At 37.8% G+C, this 20,734-nt stretch overlaps 1 protein-coding gene across 1 annotated transcript in view; it reads right to left on the reverse strand.

Annotated features, from left to right (window-relative positions):
• The window catches only part of LOC131431458 (histone-lysine N-methyltransferase MECOM), a 212,617-nt gene that overhangs the window by 186,754 nt on the left and 5,129 nt on the right, over positions 1–20,734 (reverse strand). The window contains exon 2 of the mRNA XM_058597185.1: positions 10,015–12,101. The gene's annotated coding sequence lies outside the window, so the exon portion shown is untranslated. The remainder of the gene's footprint in view (positions 1–10,014; positions 12,102–20,734) is intronic.

Consider the following 20,734-nt stretch of genomic DNA (forward strand, 5'->3'; position numbering starts at 1 on the left):
TAAAGAATGTTTTGGCAAGTTTTTAAGTCAAACGAAGCAGAAATCTTGAGCCTGGGTGCCGAGCTCTTACTTCTCTACAGTATGAGATAAGCAAAAGTAAAGGCCCATAACTTCAAGAGTTTTGTTCCGATAGACTTGAAAATTTCACAGAATATTCTTGAAATGTTTTACTATAAGAAAATATAAAGAAGATAATAAATGATTTTTCAAAAGTGTTAGACCCTACCCGTCACTTTAGCAAACTCATTTCGGTCATCCTTTCACAGTTATGGAAGCACGAGAAATAGATATTCAAAACTATAACATAGAATTTACTTTTTCGGAGATGGTGGGACAGATTTTCAAAAATTAAATTTCAAATAAAGGATCGTATGGTTCCATAGATCGCTATATAATTTTGTTCTGATCATACTTCCGGTTAAGGGTGAAGTGTATTTAAAAAAATCAACTAGCATTCGAATGGCTATGCAAAGAGCCAAAAATCATGTGAATCTCCTTAAAACTATTCCAAAACGAAGGTCTTGTTAGATGATAGTCAAAGAAAATTATTTCCAGTTCCAGAAGTACAGAACATAGTGCTGAAAAACCTCCAAAACAAAAGTAGGGTAAAGTGTTATAATATGCCCCCTTAAGAAAACATTGAGATATTTTCAAGTGTATTGATATATTTTCCTCGAGAATGTAAGTATTTTATTGCAATACGAATGAGGAACATAATTTTCAATGACTCCAATAGAAAAGATAAGAATTGATTGATATAAACACATTTTCCAAAACGGCCACATTCTTAGTTTTTTTCGCTCGCCTCAGACATAATGCCCCAGCAGCCGTAAAATATGTCTCACAACAAATCAGTGGCATGACACACAACAAAAGACATTTTATCCCACAACAATGAGGCATTATGCTTCTTGAAATGTCCATGAAGTTACTGTTTTGAGATAATCAGTATGTCAAAGAAATGGCGGATAAAACATCTATTTAGTCGAAGCAAAACTTTACATCGAAAAGCTGCCAAATGAAATTTTTAGGTTTTTCATACTTTCCTGCAAACGACAACCACCAAACTTGCATAGCAGAAAGATCCTACGAAAAGATAGTGTTAGTGATAAAACTTTGGTTCAGAAAAGTCTTCAATGCTTAAGAAAGGAAAGGGGGCATTTTGGCTAGCAGGGGCGCTTTATAAGACTTTCCCCTAGCTCACTTTGATTTCTCAGAAACAGTTGAACCGCTTTTCATAAGCTCACGCTGTCATTGTCTCATAGGTTGCTACGAAATTTCATCAGGATCAGACTTCTGGTTCTAGAATCATAGCACAAAAGAGTGATAGAAATCTAATACTGCCATTTAACGGTGCAAGGAACTTGAATACTCTGAAACTACTCTAAAAACTGTCAAACAATATGTAAAACCAAAAATGGTGGTCAACAACGTCAGAATGAAACTAATATATATTTTTTTAGAGATGACAGGATCGATTTTCAAAAACTGAGTGTCAAACGAAATGTCTTATGATGATATGTATTGCAATAATATTTTATCTGGTTCTGGCATCCGGTTTCAGAATTAGAAAGTGAAAAGTATTTGACATTTCGATCGTTTTTGCTAACTAACAAAATATTGCCATAGTAATAAGGTTTGTTTAGGCTACATGAAGAAACTACAAGCTTTCAGTTTACTCCCGTCATAAGGGTCTGTACAGACTTCTCTGCAACCGATTTAGCTGCTTTTGTCCAAGATTATCGAAATTTTTATCGTTGCAGCTTGTTTTTTTTTTATATCCAGAGCATTCCCTCTTCACGAGTGCTCAATCCCACTTTGGCATAGTGACTAGATGTCAAATAAGGTCAGAATAGCGAGGGAACATCATGGCTGCGTAGAAATGGTATCAATCGTTTTTGTAGGCACGCTTCACGGTATGTTTCTTGTTTACCGATCCGGTAGTGATGATGCTTTGGCTTGCTCGGCCACAGTTACATATTACTTGGCAAACAAATTTTTTGCGAAAATTTGGTCTTTTTCTTCAGTTCAAAATACTCTTCTACTCCGTTCTGTTGCATGGCAATAAAAACAGACATTCCGGGAAGTTACTTACACTCTTCCAGCACATAAGTTTCATTGTCCATTATAACGCCTTCGCGTCCTTCTGGTGATTCCTGAGATCCGTTTTTGTTCCACTCCAAGCCTTTCTTGATGTTGTCAAATGAAGGACTTCAGAACGATATGGACAGTGCTTGCAGGAACACCAAGTTTTCTTACTGAAAGATCCGGATTTTAAATGCGACTGTATACAATTGCTTTTCGCGCTTGCTCTTCTTCACCGCCATTTTCGATCAAAAAGCTTGTAATATTATTTTCTACAATGAACAGATACACAATCATGGGTCTGTGAAATATTTTACTCGTTGATAGAGTATTTCTAGAGATCTACGTATTTAGGCCTAGATTTTGTCACGATCAAGTCTTATGAGAGTGTGATTAATATGAGAAAAAGCTGATCACACAGATTGGTGGTTTAAAACTGTTTTTTTTTATTTCAATCAATACCTTTAGATCCTTATTCGGAAGTGAACAGCCCATGTTTTAACTGAGCTCGACAGCTGTGGACTGTTGGAAGGATTGGCTTCTTTGGGTACATGTTGTACTGTATTTTCTTTATACCAAGATAAAACATATTTATCGTAGTGATATTAAGCCAAATCTTACCAAAACAACAGCGATGAGTAGGAAGTTTTAAAAAATAGCAATGGATGCATTCAAAAAATGTGCAAGGTATATTTACTTTTTCATAACTGAATCAATACCTCAACTGCAAATGGCCTGCCATACGAAGAATTTTTTTCGGGCAGCATTTAATTTTTCTTCGGTGAAAAATACTTGGCAACACTATTTCAGTTTGCATAGCAATATAAAACCTAGCTGCTCAAAGCTTTTTACGACTAACGTTTTGTCGTCGTTTTTGCACAATCAAATTTCGCAACATATTTTAAGGGTTCTTGATAAAAACATTTTTTTTTGCTTTTAAAAACATATTTTTACATTCATTATAAGGTATCCTAGGTAACTTTTTTCTAGAACTTCCAAGTAAAAAGCCATTCGGTTCTGTTTCAGTGTGCGTTGTGGATGATTGTTTGTAAAATATGAACAATAGCTTTTGCGCTGTTGGAATGGCAAAACGATTTCGCAATCAACAACATTTAAAATTAGTCTCCTTCCGTCGGATTTCATCTAACGATATAAATTGTAACAAAAATTTACCAGTACAAGATGGGAGCTTTACCAAAGACCCTGTTGTCATCACTATAGTCGTCAACCATTAGTTTGTCTAATTATTTAAATCAGATGCACGATATAAACATTTTAAACACTGTGTTCCTATTTAGTAGACGCAAGTCACTGTACAGGTAGCAGTCAACCTTTTATGACGTAAATTCTATAGATCAATCCTCACTTTAAAATCCGGCTTGCATTCGAGGATCGGCTCTGTAATAAAATTCCATTTGAGATATTTTTATCGTCACTAATAACCACCAACAAACAATTTGGGAACTTTGATATTGACGGGTAAAATTCGGGGTTCACGCGTTGGTTTTTATGGATCAAATTGTGACATTTCATCACTCAGTGGCAGTAAAACTATAAATCAGGCTTCTTGAGAACGGGCAAGAAAAACAAAATCGTCACTTGAATTAAAAAACTTTTCAGCTGCAGCTGCGAGTTTAGCGCTCCTGATGACTTTCACCAGTGCATCGTCAGCACAAATCGAAACTGGCATCTAGTTCAAACGTATTTTCGCTATTTATTGGACCATTTCAAATCACAACAATCCGAACGTTAAATTGCTCAATCAAAACATTAACTCATAAAACATAAGTGAATAGTCGCGACCCACGAGTGGCACCCTATAAAAGCTATTTTCGACTGTGGCATGAAAACCATCTGCGCAAGTGGCAGATGATTGCCAAACCTTGATAACATTATTAGCACTCCAACCGACCCAAAAACTCCGGAAAACAACAGATCGAAACCCGATTACGGACCGCTGGGTGCTGTGTCCAGTGGCCATTTCGCGTCTAGGCAATCAATCACTTGCTGATCATTTCCCTCGATGAATTATGGGTCCTCTGGTGAGCAACGGGTTGATGACACTGATGTTATCGGATCCCGTGGCCTTCAGTGCCATCGACCAGCATCGGGATAACATTTTTGGAAAGGTGACCTTCCCAAACGGCCATTTTATTGTCACTGATTTCAGTCCATTGATTGGATTTACATTTTAGGAACCGAATAAATGAATGCATTTTTCAAAATTCTGATAAAAATTCCTTCAGCTGCGGTTTGCTTTTTCCTGTCCTGTTCTTGTCAAGACTGCAGTTTTTTTTGTTTGTAGATGATTCCGGCGACTAAAGGCGAACTTGTCACGATGGATTGAGGCCATAAATTCGTGCAATCTGTGACAACGGGTATCCTCGAATCAAGTGATACAACAAGCGCTACATGACATGACCGTTCGAAAATAGAATGGACATGTTATTCGGAGAAAAAAAAACTCAAACACAAAAACATACTTTAGACCTGATCTAAATTGAGACCCAAAAGCTCATAAAATACAAAGCGACACGTTCAAACATCGCAGAACAGATCGCACCCGAAAAAAAAATCTTACCTCCATTTCATGCAGGGGGCGACGCAGAAATAAAGTAGTTAAAGCTATTTATTAGATTTGTGATAGCTCGTGATTGATTAGTGCGATTTTGTTCCAACCAAGCAAAAGCAGCGGTGAACAGACAGGACAAGTCGGGCGGGAGAAAAAAAAAACGGATAGTAAATTGAATAAATCAATCGAGTCTCACCGTTGAGAAGTACCTAATGGTAAGAGCAGTCGTACAACCGAAAAGATCTCGAGCAAAAGGATCTCTATTTTTTTCAATGCGCTGCGATGCTGCCCGAAACGTTAAACTTGATTAATGATTCGCCAATCATGCCTAATAAAACGTTGTCTAATAAAATAGCCATTAATTTCTCATCGCCACCAGCGATGCGCCTTTCCGGAGCAGCTCGCGATGCTCCCCGAAACCGAAGGCGAAACTATCGATGATAAATCAGACCATTTCAACCCCCTTTTTTTCTTGTGCGGGCGACCGCGGCGGGTCCGAACGGTCGGGGGGAACACCGGGAGGCTGAGGGGTTCAAAAATATGTAAATTTTGCTTTCAATCAAAACGACTTTTGATGGATTCGTGGTTTGTGCTTCGATTCGGATCGGATCGAGGGAACCACAATCTTATGAATTTTGAGAAGCCCGCAAAGTGTTGGATTACATTTTTTTTCAGAAGGAAGATGAGTGGTTGTTTTATTTTTATTTTTTATTTTCAGCCTTCGATCTGCGAGGTCGCTTGAGTTCAGTTGAAAACCGGGTGGGTTTGAAGGTTGAGATATTTTTTTTGCGGTTATCATCTTTCGGGTTTTTCATGTGAACTCAGGTACTGTCGAAGGTCGCCGAAATTATTGGAGACAAGTTATTGATGACTTTGATAATCCTAAGTTGGAGGAATTCTGGGCTTAAACTGGCAACGGAAAGTATTTGACTGCCGTCGAAATTGAAATCCATACTTTTCTATCTGATTTCGATTCCCAAAGAGTTCAGGATGTTCTAAAGTGATTGAGTACACGTTATACTGGATGCCAAAATTTTAAGTTGAATTTGATTAGAAGAATACTAAATTGATGTGAGGTTAAAGCTCATAGTTGAACAAGTTCAAACCTATCTGTTCATACCCCAAGCAAGCATAAGTTCCACAAATACTTAAAATATCAACTTACTACTTAAAGGGTCCCATAAATAGTGTGGACTTTGCGTCTGCTTAGCGGTTCAAATGGAACTGTTAGGCGGAGATGGCGGTTCAATTTGAACTGCTTTGAGCACTGATGAGCCGAAGGCGAAACGCGAAGAAATCTAAACTAAATATGTACTTTACGTACAAACCAAAAAACTCCTAAATGTTCATCAACTTACTTGTTGCTTAAAAGTACACGTAGAATTTTTGATAACTTGAAGGTACCGAGCAAGTTCCGTGCGAATTTTGCCGTTGTTTAAGAAAACACATGGTAATTTTTGACATTTCGAAATACAGACAAAGTTACGGGTTGACTGTCTCGCTGCTGAAAAGTACACGTGGTATTTTTGGCAATTTGAAAGTACAGAAAATATTCCGAACATGAACTTTCTCGCTGCATAGAGGCTGAACGCGCAAACTTTCAACTGTGGATAACTACTTAAAAACGGGCTGCTTGGAATTCTCTTTATAAACTTTATAAGTTGCTTAAGCCAAACCAGTCCCTTCTATCCGAACTTTTGGTTAATTGTGTACCGTCACTCGAAAAATCGAAATGTTTCTCACATTCAGTCCTCCATTAAAGAATATACAGAGATCTAAGATTTAAAAGTTTTGTTATTATTTATCGTTTATATAGACCCGACTTTAACCTATTTTGTCTCTTACAAAGTAAAACCTGTGACTATTTTCAACGGCAAGCAAAATACTACGGTTTTATCAAGAGACCTTAAAATATGATTGCGCAGAAATAGACGACAAAAACGTACACCGTAAAGAATGGTAAGCAGCAACTTGATTTAAGGTTTGATATTGCTATCAAAAATAAACGAATAAAAAATAAATGCTGTAAGAAAACAATACTTCGTAAGGCAGGACATTTGCAGTTCTGGTAAAAAAAATTGAGATATTGATTTCATTGTGAAAAAGAAATTAAACTTTGTTTTTGAATGCATCTATTGTTATTTCTGAAAACTGTCGATTCAGGGTTGTTGTTTTGGTAAGATTTGGCTTCATGTCACTACGATAAATATGTTTTATCTTGGTTTAAAGAAAATGTGATACAATAAGTAACGAAACATATTAATCCTATTATTATTGCGCCCACGTGTCGGAAATTTCGTTGGCTTCCAGTATGATTTTTGAAATTCCGCTAATCGACTGTACTTTGTAAACAATCAACATGGAAGCCGAAAGAAGGGAAAAAATTGTGCACAGTTATTTGGAAAATCCATTGTGGTCTGCATCTAGGCTAGCTAAACAGCTGAAATTTCCCAGAAATACCGTATGGCGCGTTATCAAACGGTATAAGGAAACATTGACGACGATTCGGAAGCATCAATCGGAGCCTCGTCGGAGTGGAACTGTCGACCGGATACTGCGTGGTAAGATTTTGAAATCGGTTAAGAGGAATCCTAATCTGTCGGACCGTAATTTGGCCAGAAAATGCGGTGCTGCCCATAGTACCGTGAGGAGAACTCGACTCCGGGAAGGAATCAAGTCGTATCGGGCTAGTAAACAGCAAAATCGGACCATAAAACAGAATAGTGTGGTCAAAATTCGTGCTCGGAAACTATATGACCAGGTGCTGACCAAGTTCGACGGGTGTCTTCTGATGGACGATGAAACCTATGTCAAGGCTGACTTCGGGCAAATCCCAGGTCAAAAATTTTACTTGGCAACGGCTCGGGGGGATGTTCCAGCCAAATTTAAACTTGTTTTGCCGACAAATTTGCAAAAAAAAATGATTTGGCAGGGCATTTGCGGCTGTGGCGAAAAAACGAAAGTTTTCGTTGCAAATAAGATAATGACATCGGAACTATACCAAAAAGAGTGTTTCCAAAAACGAATTTTGCCGTTCATTCGATTCTACGACCATCCCGTAATATTTTGGCCAGATTTGGCAAGCTGTCATTACAGCAAAGTCGTTCAAGAATGGTATGCAGAGAAAGGGGTTTGTTCCGAAAAACCTTAACCCACCCAACTGCCCCCAGTTCCGCCCTATTGAGAAATACTGGGCAATCATGAAGGGGAGACTCAAGACAAAGGGGCAAGGTTGCCGCAGACATCAATCAGATGACGACCTGGTGGAATAAGACAGCTAAAACAATGGACAAAGAAGGTGTGCGCCGCCTAATGAGCCGTGTTACAGGAAAAATTCGAGAATTCCTTCGAAACCGTGACGAATGATTTTATCCGTATGTTTTCTTAAAAGTATGAAGAAAACGATACATTTGTATAAAAAAAGATCTTGAATTCAATAATAAATAACTGAAATACAGGCAATTGTCTTCGTTCCAATTCTATCTGAAGCAAGCTTTACTGTCATATTCATTTTATTTTCATGGAGCTCTATAACTTTCCATTTTATATGGTTTAGTCAGACGAGTCATCGTGCTTCTATTAAGTAGGTGCTGTATCAACATGTCTGGTTTTCTTCGATAATTTTATTTCTCTCCTCTCCTCTTCTTTTTCCGAACACTTCCAGGGAATTGAAGCGAATAAAATGGGTGGCGCATTGAAACTGACTCTGTTTTACAGAAGAATATAAGACTCAATTTTTATCACGTCCAATCGTCGTATCCAAGCGTTGCAGTTTTCTTCAATCCGAAAAAATACCATTCGAGCGGTAAACTCAATAAATTTCAATTTCACTGAATACTAAATTTCAAAGACATTGTCACACTGGTGGACTTTTCGATATTCATCACCGTTTCGAAGAAAATTTGATTTGAAGCGTATTAATGTGTTCAAAAACTTACGTCTTGAACGCACTGTCCTCAACCCTTAAGGGCAGAGGACAGTACCGTAAAGTGGTAGGTTTTTTGCTATTTTCCCGTTTCAAATTAAATTTTCTTGGAAGCGGTGCAGAATGTAGGAAAACCCACCTGACAGGGCTTTGAAATTTAGTTGAGAATATTCTGTGAAATTTTCAGAATGATTCATTGCGTTTAGCAGTCGTGTTGTATTTTTTTCTGACTGAAGAACTGCAGAAAAATGGAACGCTTTGAAATGTTATCGCGATAAAAATAAAGTCTTCTATTTCTCTGTGAAACAAACTCAGTTTCAAAGTATCCGCCATTTTTTTCGCTTTGGTTTCCTGATAGCATTCTGAAAAAGGACAGAGAAATAAAATTGGCTCGACAAGGCTGCCAAACACACAGACATTCAATCTTTGTGAAAGTTGAATATTTTTTCATTATTCATTGGAATCCATGTAATGTCCAACCCATACGATAGATTAATGTGATAAAACTTCTCATCAAAATAATAAAATGTATGCTGGTAACCCGGTACAGTTTGCTCATATACCAGAGAGTACAAGAGAAATACGATGGGCAAAGAGAATTGAGCGAGCCACGTGGTCGATTTAAAACTCAACACGCGACCCTCTGTCCTCAACCCTTAATGAAACATTTTTTTGGAAATGTTTAACAATATAATTCTTAGTTCTTAGAAAAGTATCTTTTCTACTTCTTACTTGCATTCAGCGGTATTATGGGGAAGACCGTTTCGGTTGCATAATTACGAAATTAATTAAATCACTTAAAATTAGTCCCTATGGTTCACCGTAGGTAAATCATTCACTTCACTCAACTGAAGCAACATTCACCTTCGAAGCCAAACGAAGCCAGCCTGCTACGATAGATTCCGATGTTCATAGGACCGGATAACACGTTCCGATCGAATTTAAATACCATCAATCATCTGCGTCGAGAAAACGACACACGCACGGAGCCCAAAAATAACAAATCGTTCACATATAAATCAACGGAACACGCTCCCATCTGTTTTGAAATTCCCACTCGACGACATTTTGTTTGCGATCCTCGATTCCGCGGCCCACAAACGCCACAAAGCAGCGGCAGTAGCAACGGCAGCAGCAGCAGCATAGATAATTTCGGCTACTGTTTTCTTTACCCAGTCACTTTTCATCGCCCGGGCAAACGCAGGAGGCAGCAAACGGCTAACAAAGCAAAATATTATCAAACCAAACAGAGGATTTTTTTTGCGCCTACTGCGCCTCGCTTCGCCATCGATTCGATGAACTCCGACATGACGTTCGAGTGTTGAACATGCCCCAGAGCGTAGTGTGTCATGTTTGTTCATCCAATATTTAAATTATTCACTGCCGTCCTGGTCATTTAAATGGTCATTGAAGGAAATTTGCCAACACTCACCTTCGCTAAAGCTGTTTCGTTCCTGACAGAATCACTCCAGACGAAGCCACGGACGGTCGAACGAACAAAACAAAAAAATCACCAAAACACACACACTTGGTCCAGTGCCTTCAAGATATGTTCCACTTCACTCTCCCAGAGCAAAGATAAGGTCCGCATCTGCGATGACCCACCGCACAGGCACAGATGATCCACACTTGAAAGTGTGACTTTTCGAAAAACGAAATAAAATAAGTTTTGTTCTTCCTCAGCGCTCTGGCACTTGATGGCGACCACCACGCGTTTCGATGCTACCCAATATAATGGACACTATTGTACTTCAGCGCTGGCCAAGTGGGAACTCTTCTTCACACCCGACACAAATCCGGAATTGTGTTTGTTTTGTCAGCCGTCTGCACTTTTTTGGGCTCGTGTTGCCTCACTTTCCTGGCCCCATCGAATCATCAAATATCATCAACTAAATACGGATGATTCTTTGCAGGCTTCCTCGACCTTTACCAGATCAGTCAATCTACTGAACGACCAACCACACGAAGTTCTTTTATTTTGTTTTGTTTTAGTGCAACTTTATCTTAATGTCAACCGAAGGACGCAGCAAAAAGTCAAAACTTGGAGGGCTCTGCACATTAACGCAAAGTGTCATTTAGTAAATGTACGCCCGATCTTCACTCGTTAAAAGTCACTGCACCTGAGGAGCGGTTCCGGGCAGGAAAAGGGGCAAGGCAGTTGAGAAATGTTTTACACGCAGGAAGATAACTCTTCGTCGGAGGTTGAGGTACTTGAAATTATTTATAACACAAACACGACCACTTCGGAATCGTCGAAGATCCACACGGGAAAGGTCAGTCCGAGCAGAGCCGCTCGAGTGGCTGACTTTTTGAGCATATTTTCATCATTCCGTCGACGTGAGCTGATTGTTGAACCAGAGCACGAAGTATGATCTTGTTTTTCTTCTTCATACATTCAATAAACACCGCTCTTGACTGTCTTCTGCTCAGGTTCGTTCCGCACTACGAGTACGAGGGTGTGTGTGTATGTGCACAAGGAATTTTAAACCGAAAGATCACACCGCTATCGCAAAGGTCAGGAACGGCTACTACGTAACGATCACATCAGGATCTCAAAAAGTCAACGCATCACTTCACCCCGCGGTTTGCCTTTTTCCCACAAAGCTTTTTATTATGTCTTCTCGTTTTCTTCTGATGGCGATCACATAGCCTTGCGAATCTTCTTTTCACGACTCCAAAATTGAAACCACGCACTTTAAGTTCTCTCGGTCTTCGATAGAGGACAGCTAATTAGCATAAGCCGGTGGTGCAGTCCATCCGATACTCTTTTTTGTTAAATAATTTAATCCCAAACCGAACACACAAAAAAGACACTCGCCTCCCGTCCCCCGTCCATCCGATCGTATCGTTCAATTACTTGCAAATGACTTCACTTCGATCCGCCGACGGGAATACCGTGGGATACAATCACGGTAATCTTCTTTCTTCACTCTCCGTACGCATGAGACCAAAAAAAAATCCTTACACTCAAGGTCTCGCACTCTGCAGTGGTACAGTTTCACTTTCTTCCAGCAGTAACTAGCACAACCCGAACACCTGCTCTCTCAGGCTCGCTGGTCGAGAAAACAGCCCGATGAAGTTGGTAATCATTCGTCATTATCTTTAATCGCGCACTAACTCAGTCCGTTCTTCTTTGCGGCAGTTTGTTGTAGTTGTTACGAACGAATCTGCTAGCTTCGCGTAACTTCACTTTTTTGTTCACTTGTTGTCCTGTGGCATTATCATGGCGATCACTGGTGCGACACTTTGATTCCGGATTATTTGCTAAATAAGTCTGAAAATCACACTGTTACAAAACACTTTCATCGGTCGCAGTATTTAGCTCATATTGTGTCTTAAGATTTGTGCGTTCAGTGGCTTGCCAATTCATTATCCAGATGAGAGCAGGTTCGTCTGCGTTGTTGCGTTGAAATCAGTATTCGTTTGTTTTGCCAACGCTGTTTGCTTGCTGTCATACGCACTGGATGAGACCAATCAGTTGAAGATCATGGCAGTGACTCGTTACTAACGGGAATGTATCTGAAAGAAAAGCGTTTCTTTAATTTGCTATCGAATGAGATTTAGGCATTACGAAACCGTTTCAGCTCGATTTTTTTTTGGTAGCATTGTGATTAGGCACTTTTAGTAGGTGAAGTTGAATTCCCGTGAAATACTTTGAAGAGTTGATTCAAAAAATAAAAAGTGTGTTCCCTTCGAAAAATTATCCTTCACTAACAGCTCGAAAGAAATTGTTTTGCCAATTAAACTACTCTGCATATGATGCAATTTTTCTGCGAGAAATAGTATTTCAAAAATAACAATTCTCATTCAAAAAACCATTTTTTTATAAGTGTAAAAACTGTAAAGTTCAAATAGATGCAAAACACATCATCCGAGAGAAAAGCAACGAATCTACAAAAAATGTAGGAATGCTACTAAAAATCACAACCAGATTCTCCAAAAGCAGTTTTGATAAATTCTGTTTAACTTTGACGCTTTCTTCACACGAATTCAATTGTAAAAATCAGATAATTGTTCTCATTCCACTTGAAAAGTCGTCATGGAAACAATTGTAAAGACTGTCCCAGTAAGTAGGGTCGCAACCCAAAAACCGCTGCCATTTCGCAATGGTTCAGAATCTGTCAATTTTTATGGCTGCGTCCTGTTGCTTACACTCTTCTCTTACCACTTGTGCAGTTGTTTATTCGTTTTCATTAGTTTGTTTCGAAATGCGTTGTCCTGCTAACCCTCAGTTGGAAAAACGTAAACTGAAGGCGTTCGAGCAAAAGAAGGAGGTTTCAGTTCGGGATGTGGCCAAAAAGTGGGTACTTCGAAGTCAAATGTTCTTCGTGCTAAAGAACGTTTGAATCTTCAAACCTATAAAAAGCAGAAACAACCAAAACGTAGTCCGAAACAAGAAGCATCGATCAGGCCGAGGGTTCGAAAGCTGTACAATACGATTCTTGCTGGAAATTTGAACTGCATAATCATAAACGACGAAACCTATCGAAACTCGATTACAAATTCTTACCGGGACCACAATATTATACGGTGCGAGAAGGGCAATTGTTAAACCAGTCCGAGACATCGATTGAAGTCGAAAAAAGTGGTAAGAAAGCTATGGTCTGGCAAGCAATTTGTAGCTGCAGTAAGATATCGAAACCCTTCATCACCACTGCTTCAATGAACAGCGAAATATACATCAAGGAATGTTTACAAAAACGACTTCTACCCATGATTCGAAGCCACAAGGATCCTGTTGTTGTTCTGGCTAGATCTTGCTTCTTGCCACTACTCGAAATCAACGGTAGAATGGTATACTACCAAAAATGTCACTTTCGTCCCAAAAGACATGAATCTACTAAATTGCCCACAACTTCGACCAATTGAGGAATTTTGAGCATTAACGAAGGCACATCTTAGAAAACATGTCTCGGCAGCCGAAATCATTCAACAGTTCGAAAAAGATTTGTGAATTATTTACAGCGAAATCAAAGTGCGTCCATACTTCCTGGGACAGTCTTTAGTGCAATGGCAAATTTTGCGGAAAATATGTGATTTACGACACAGTTCAATCCGTGGAATGTATCCACCAATTGAGCCATTGTGGAGATGCATCAAAGCGCCGTACAGGTACACTGCGCACAGTTAGTGAACGTAAGCAAATTTTCCACTCGGGAGCTGCGTGCACTGTTAAAAAAAGAAGAGTTGTTTACAAAAATCGTGCAAAAATAATTTTTAAATCTTAATGCAGTATTAATCTTCACCGAAGAGAATTTCTGCTATGAAGCCACAAAATTATCAGGTGTACAACTTTGCTTCCGCCGTTTTCCGATATGTGGCTCTACCGGCTGAGGCTGGTCAAAATACATAGATGATAATGCCTTTAAAGTGAGTGTGTACAGTGCCTAACGAAGTTGTTCTTGTTTTCGTATTATTCACGCTCGAAAATGTCTGTTTATGGGACCAATTCTCGCCATTTACGGAAACTGATACTTTTCTGTTACAATTCGAAAAAAAAAATGCTGCTGAAGCGCATCGAATGCTCTCAGAAACTTACGATGATGCTGCTCTGGCTAAAACAACGTGTCGGGAGTGGTTTCAACGTTTTAAAAATGGTGATTTCGATGGCGAAGACAAACATGGTGGTGGAAGAGAAAAAACCTTCAAAGATGAACAACTAGAAGTATTGCTTGATGAAGATTCGTGCCAAACTCAAGAAAAGCTTGCCGAATCGTTGGGAGTGAGTCAGCAAGTCATTTCAAAACGTCTCGCTAGAAAAAAAGCGGCCACAATATCAAGAGCGACTTGACAAAGTCATCCTCCAGCACGACAATGCTCTGCCTCACGTCGCAAAAGTGGTCAAAAAGTACCTGGAAACGCTGGAATGGGAAGTCCTGCCCCACACGCCGTATTCCCCAGATGTCGCCCCTTGTGACTTCAATCTATTTCGTTCGATGGCACACGGCCTGGCAGATCAACATTTTCAATCCTTCGAAGAGTTTGAAAAATGGATAGCGTCAAAAGAGGACTCCTTTTTTCGAGCCGGGATCCGAAAATTGCCGGAAAGATGGAAGAAAGTTGTCGCTAGCGACGGACAATACATTGAATAATACATCTGTAAGCACTTTTTCGCAATAAAGCTTTTAATTTTGGAAAAAACGGCGGAAGCAAAGTTGTACACCTGATAATTTCTGTAACGGTTTCATTGAACATTTGTGAAAAAAATCAATTTCAGTTTGAACAGAATGGATCTTGATATAAGTTTTTATTTAAACTAATTTTTTATTGATAGAGATAGAATGTGTATGGACCTTTATCTATGGCTATCTCATTCTACGATGAAGCAAGAGCTCGGCGTACAGGCCCAAGATTTCTACTTCGATTGACTTCAAAACTTGACAAAACATTCTTAAAATGTTTCGTTGTAATAAATTATAAAAGAAAAAATACGATTTTTTGAAAATGTTAGACCCTACGGGCTCCCTGGAGTAATTAATTGTTTCCATTGATTTTATAGAAAAAAGGCGGGTGGGTAATGTCAGAGACATAACTGGATGTCGTGAATACGAAAACAAATGACATGTTCCTTAACACTTCCGAATATCAAATAGTTGATCAATTGTATGAATTATGCAAGCATTCCCCTTTTCCACATTTTTCGCAAAAACAAAGAAGGCTTCACTTGCTCTCGATTACTGTGAATTTCACACAGCGAAAAGTGCAAGAATCTAACCAAACTGTTCTACATTTGCACTAAACTGAGGATATTTTCTTTCGATTTGCGAACAACACATCCTAATAGTTCTTCAGAAAACTTTTAGAGCCATTAGAACGGCTGATTTTTTATAATGCTTTCCAACGATGCTTATTCATCCATCGAAATGACTGGCAGCTGTGACGTAATCACTCTTATCGGAAGCGAAACTAGCTTTGCAAACGGCACAAAATACATCTGCTCGCATTGGCGATAGAATCCAAACTGATTAGATTTTTGTTAGGAGCTTTCTTTTACGTGATTTCGTTTGTAGCATTTTCACTAATGGGCGGTCCTAACGGCTATAAAAATAGTCGCATACAGAATATTAATGTCGATTATTTTATTTCGCATTTGCAAATTTATTGAAAAAAAACTATCAATATGCTGTAGCGATTCATTTCCAGCATTCAGAAGGGACAAATTGCGTAATTCTCTACGATATTAAACTCGGAACATTTTTCGCAAAAAAAAGCTTCACTTGATCTCGATTACTGTGAATTTCACACAGCGAAAAGTGCACAAATCTAACCAAATTGTTCTTGATTTGCACTAAACTGAGGATAATTACCTGCGGTTTGCGAAAAACAAATCCTAATAGTTCTTTAGAAAAATTTTAGAGCCATTAGAACGGCTGATTTTTTATAATGCTCTCCAACGTTGCTTTTTCATCCATCGAAATGACTGGCAGCTGTGACGTAATCGCTCTTGTCGAAAGCGAAACTAGCTGTGCAGACGACACAAAACACATCTGCTCGCAGTGGCGATAGAATCCAAACTGATTCAATTTTTGTTAAGAGTTTCCTTTATGTGATTTCGTTTGTAGCTTTTTCACTAATGGGCGGTCCTAACGGCTATAAAAATAGCCGCATACAGAATTTTTATGTCGATTATTTCATTTCGGATTTGCATAATTTATTGAAAAAAAACTATCAATATGCTGTAGGGATTCATTTCCAGCATTCAGAAGGGTCAAATTGCGTAATTCTCTACGATATTAAACTCGGAACATTTTTCGCAAAAAAAGGCTTCACTTGATCTCGATTACTGTGAATTTCACACAGCGAAAAGTGCACAAATCTAACCAAATTGTTCTTGATTTGCACTAAACTGAGGATAATTACCTGCGATTTGCGAAAAACAAATCCTAATAGTTCTTTAGAAAAATTTTAGAGCCATTAGAACGGCTGATTTTTTATAATGCTCTCCAACGTTGCTTTTTCATCCATCGAAATGACTGGCAGCTGTGACGTAATCGCTCTTGTCGAAAGCGAAACTAGCTGTGCAGACGACACAAAACACATCTGCTCGCAGTGGCGATAGAATCCAAACTGATTCAATTTTTGTTAAGAGATTTCCTTTTATTTGATTTCGTTTGTAGCTTTTCCACTAATGGGCGGTCCTAACGGCTATAAAAATAGCCGCATACAGAATTTTTATGTCGATTATTTCATTTCGGATTTGCAAAATTTTTTGAAAACAACTATCAATATGCTGTAGGGATTAATTTCCAGCATTCAGAAGGGTCAAATTGCGGAATTCTCTACAATATTAAACTCGGAACATTTTTCTCAAAAAAAGGCTTCACTTGATCTCGATTACTGTGAATTTCACACAGCGAAAAGTGCACAAATCTAACCAAATTGTTCTTGATTTGCACTAAACTGAGGATAATTACCTGCGATTTGCGAAAAACAAATCCTAATAGTTCTTTAGAAAAATTTTAGAGCCATTAGAACGGCTGATTTTTTATAATGCTCTCCAACGTTGCTTTTTCATCCATCGAAATGACTGGCAGCTGTGACGTAATCGCTCTTGTCGAAAGCGAAACTAGCTGTGCAGACGACACAAAACACATCTGCTCGCAGTGGCGATAGAATCCAAACTGATTCAATTTTTGTTAAGAGATTTCCTTTTGTGTGATTTCGTTTGTAGCTTTTTCACTAATGGGCGGTCCTAACGGCTATAAAAATAGCCGCATATAGAATTTCAATGTCGATTATTTCATTTCGGATTTGCATAATTTATTGAAAAAAAACTATCAATATGCTGTAGGGATTCATTTCCAACATTCAGAAGGGTCAAATTGCGTAATTCTCTACGATATTAAACTCGGAACATTTTTCGCAAAAAAAGGCTTCACTTGATCTCGATTACTGTGAATTTCACACAGCGAAAAGTGCACAAATCTAACCAAATTGTTCTTGATTTGCACTAAACTGAGGATAATTACCTGCGATTTGCGAAAAACAAATCCTAATAGTTCTTTAGAAAAATTTTAGAGCCATTAGAACGGCTGATTTTTTATAATGCTCTCCAACGTTGCTTTTTCATCCATCGAAATGACTGGCAGCTGTGACGTAATCGCTCTTGTCGAAAGCGAAACTAGCTGTGCAGACGACACAAAACACATCTGCTCGCAGTGGCGATAGAATCCAAACTGATTCAATTTTTGTTAAGAGATTTCCTTTTATGTGATTTCGTTTGTAGCTTTTTCACTAATGGGCGGTCCTAACGGCTATAAAAATAGCCGCATATAGAATTTCAATGTCGATTATTTCATTTCGGATTTGCATAATTTATTGAAAGAGACTATCAATATGCTGTAGGGATTCGTTTCTAGCATTCAGAAGGACCAAATTGAGGAACTCACTACGATATTCACCACTTTTGGAAACATTTTTCTTGAACGATTTGTTGTACAGCAGCAGCTATTTTCTTCTCTTCCTCAGAACGCGTTCTGATTGACTGGTGTTGACATGGGTCAAATGAGATAGGTTTTTCAATAGTGTACTATTGAAATACTTCAATGCTCTTGCTATACACGTTTAAGTTGAAAAATTTCGATTCTATTGGTAGTTAGATTATATAAATCCTTCCACAGATCACTGAGCTATGAGCTTTCAAAATACGAGAAAGGCAAACGCGCCATATGAATTATCCTCTTTGATACTCGTTTATACCAAACATTTCAGAAAAGTTCAATTTTGAACTATTTGAGATTATGTCACACAACTGAAAATTTTATCATAAAATTGTGATCATATTTCCGATGGCATGTAGCAAAAATTATGTTGATTCGTTAGATACAACAAGAGATATTCACGATCAAAAACTTATCACTCTCTCAGAGGGTAAATTTTGAAAAGGCACCCCATAGTAAAGTAAGTCGTATTCACGACAAAAAACTTTAAACGCGTTTTCATCGAAACCAGGTTTTGGAAGTCCGTGTCCATCGTCATTCAAAAACTACTGCACCAATTTTTTTCAAATTTTTCACACACTTTCTGCATAAAAAAACAGACCCCAACGTTTTCTTTTTCGTTGTTTTCGTTTGGGGAAGTTTAACAGCTACAAAATGGCGGATTTTTTCGTTAAAAATCGTAGTTTTCACTTTGAACAATCACCAAAAATTTTAAAAATTGAAAAAAGAATCAAACAGAAACGCTGGGGTCTAGAAAAACTTCTATTTTAACTATGTGGCGTTCATTTGTTCACTTCTGATTAGTCTGCGCTTAGATACAGCGGACACCGCAAATCATGATTTTCAAGAAGCGTTCTCAAAAATACCTCTTCAAAGACTTATTTTCAATTTTTTTTCCATGAAAAAATTACAAAATGTTTTGTAAAATATTTGAATTTATTTGGTTGAAAGAAAATTCTGGAAAAAATTCGTAAAAAAATTTTGATTTTTATCATCATTTAGACCCTCTCCCCTTAAATGAACGTTATATTCAGTTTTTTTGTTTTTTAAGAAAACTGTATTTTCGTATATTTGGGATATTGAAACTCCAGTACTATTGCAGGTGTTCTCTTCACTATTGTCTCCTAGTGAAGATATTTTGAGCTTAATTCTTGGTCTCCTTTGCCTACATTTCCAGGATGGCTCAACTGGGGCAGCAGTTCCATTGATTGTCGAAGCTTGGAGACCTTACTTTGTATTTTTTTTTTTCAAAATTTTCGTTTTGTCGATAAGAATCTATTTTTTATAGGATAAAATGAGACTATGAATATGATACAAAAATAGGGCAAAAATTGTGCGCACTTTTCAAATTTGAACAAACTGAAAACGGATCTTCACTCTCGTTTTTCCGTCCCATTAGTAAATCCCATTGGCATTCGAAACAAAATTATTGAGTCTGAAGCGCTTATTGTTTCAGGAAAAAAATAACTAAATTAATAGGAACAGCATTAGTTTTCCGACGACATGACGGAACTGAAACATGCTTCATAAATCTATCATGAATATGATCAAATGCCTTCGCCTATACAAAGTACTTGAAGTGCGTTATATCAATGATAATAACTACAAAACACCTTTGGTAGCAAAAATGTTTGAATATAATTCGATTTTTGATGCTTTGGTGACGCTACACAATATTTGATTTTCTAGATGACTTAAGAAAAGATTTGCTACTATTACTACTCAGCATAATTTTAATTTTTCGTCCTTTTCTTAAAACAAAAAGAAAATGATTTTTTTTTGCTCGCACGATTTTTGTCTGTTATTTAGAGTTAGTCTTTACTTCTGAAATAATACAAATCTGAAAAATCGTTGGTGAAAATTACTCTCACTCAACGTTACGAATGTAGGATTTTTTTAAAGGAAATTATGCAACTGTACCTGGGAGTCAGCACAGATCCTTTATGGAGGGGAGTGCTCAAGTAACCATAAGAATCAAGGGATAGCAATGATCTGACATTAAACATGTGCATTACATTCGAATTGTAAATGTATGAAAACACAGCAATGACGTAGCCTCATAGTTGATTTAATATGATTATATAGCGCATATACAAAACGTACAAGTGTTAGCGATTCAATGCTGTAAATATGCACTAAGTGCTATTATAGAGCGAATATGATGTCGTTATAAAACCGTTATGACGCTAAAGGTTTTATGAATTCAGGTAAAATTTCATAAGTTTAAAAGAATTATTAAATTTATTATGCTGTTAAAATGGGACAAAAAGGTACCGGTTACCTAATATTTACTTTAATAAAGTCATAAAGACCCGAATTCGTGTATTCAACGAAAGTTTTCTTTTGAGATATTTTCATAATTCGAAATTATCGCCATGGATTAATGAAATTTATTGAGATCTGCTTCAAAAATTAAAAGACGCTACTCTATTTTCGAAACATATTTCTGCCTACTTATTAGGTATTGTCTGTTAGATTTTTAGTACAATCTTTCGAAAAAGTCTTCATACCAACAGATTGTTAAAACATCATTCAGTTTTGCAACGCCATCGTTTGACTTTACATTATGCTATTGTTTATGACAATCACTGACGTCTGAGGATGTCAAGAAGACTCGACTTGGAATGTCATTTTGGTGGAAAATGTGTCACCTAAAGTTTGCTCGTAAAACCTGGAAGTTGGATGACGTGGAAAAATATGTATTTGTATTTA

Source organism: Malaya genurostris, chromosome 2 (assembly GCF_030247185.1).
Source record: "Malaya genurostris strain Urasoe2022 chromosome 2, Malgen_1.1, whole genome shotgun sequence".
Lineage (NCBI taxonomy): Eukaryota > Metazoa > Arthropoda > Insecta > Diptera > Culicidae > Malaya > Malaya genurostris.